This window comes from Macaca nemestrina, chromosome X, assembly GCF_043159975.1.
Source record: "Macaca nemestrina isolate mMacNem1 chromosome X, mMacNem.hap1, whole genome shotgun sequence".
Classification (NCBI taxonomy): domain Eukaryota; kingdom Metazoa; phylum Chordata; class Mammalia; order Primates; family Cercopithecidae; genus Macaca; species Macaca nemestrina.
Window position 1 is genome coordinate 66,646,293 of NC_092145.1, and position 1,604 is coordinate 66,647,896.

Consider the following 1,604-nt stretch of genomic DNA (forward strand, 5'->3'; position numbering starts at 1 on the left):
TTCTATTTTATGTTTAACTGGCAATTAAGCTGGTTTCGATTTCCCTCTAGCGCACCAGACTTTTTCTCTTTACTTTGAGATGTAAATTTTTGTTATCACATTTTCACCTAAGGGTTATTTTCTTCAATATAAAAATTTGTGGCTATTTAGCTGACAATTACCTAGGGTAATAAAACAGGTTATCATTTTGAAAGTGTAAAAAAAAAGGTCTTAGAACAGCCCAAGATGGCCGACTTTGATGACTGTGTGTCTGATGAGAAGGTAGGCATAGCTGCTAAATTCATCACTCATGCACCCCCAGAAGAATTTAGTGAAGTATTCAATGATATTCAGCTACTACTTAATAATGACAGTCTCCTCAGGGGAGGGGTAGCACATGCATTTGCCTCGTATAACATGGATCAATTCAAGCCTGTGAAGATAGAAGGATATGAAGATCAGGTCTTAATTACCGAGCACAGTAATCTGGGTAATAGCAGATTTTTAGATCAAGAAACAAAATTTCCTTTAAATTTGATCACTTATGGAAAGAAGCAGTGACCCCATCCAGAGGAATTAGATGGAGGTCTGAAATCTTGGAGAGAATCCTGTGATGGTGTTTTAAGAGCCAATGTGAAAGACCATTATTCCAACGGTTTCTGTATTGTCTATGCTAAAACTATTAATGGACAACAGACTATTACTGCACATATTGAAAGCCACTAGTTTCAGCCTAAAAACTTTTGGAATGGTCGTTGGAGATCAGAGTGGAAGTTCACCATCACACCACCTACAACCCAGGTGGTTGGAGTGCTTAAGATTCAGGTTCACTATTATGAAGTTGGCAGTGTTCAGTTGGTTAGTCATAAAGATGTACAGGATTCACTAACTGTTTCGAATGAAGCCCAAACTGCAAAGGAGTTTATTAAAATCATAGAGAATGCAGAAAATGAGTATCAGACAGCAATTGGTGAAAACTATCAAACAGTGTCAGATACCATGCTCAAGGCCTTGTGCTTGCAGCTTCCAGTTACCTGCACCAAAATCGACTGGAACAAGATAGTCAGCTACAAGATTGGCCAAGAAATGCAGAATGCTTAAAGGCTGAATGTAGGATTCTTCAGTATGTGGAAAGACAAAGATTCAATGTGTAGTCATATGATAAATAAGTGATTTATAAACAAGAGTGATATTTTGCTAGGGCTTTCAAAGTTAACTGGTTTTCTGGCCTCATGGAATACTGTTGAACCTATAGCACTGTCTTGATTCTTTTGTGTTCTCTGCCTTGTAGTTTTCTGTTATTGCTATATCTATGTGTAAACCTTTTTTTTTATTGTTGTTAATTCTGCCACATTTAATGTTGGTGAGAGAGAAATCTATCCTAATGACATTTTACTGTTTAAAACAGTTTCCTAGCCATGAAGCCCTGTACTGATTTAGACAAGGTATTATGGTCATTACTTTCTACCTCTATCCTTCCAACCACTTCTGGTACTTCACTGGTTTTTACTGATCCATCAACACCTAAAGAGGCTATGCTACAATCTATAGCTAAATGGACACATTCATCCTTCTCCTTCTGACTGCTTTGATCATCATTTATTGCATCTTATAACTGTAATTTT

General features: G+C 37.0%; 1 pseudogene; it reads left to right on the forward strand.

The window, feature by feature from the left end:
* Positions 1 to 225: 225 nt before the first annotated feature.
* LOC105488002 (F-actin-capping protein subunit alpha-1 pseudogene) lies at positions 226 to 1,209 on the forward strand (annotated as a pseudogene).
* Positions 1,210 to 1,604: the final 395 nt, after the last annotated feature.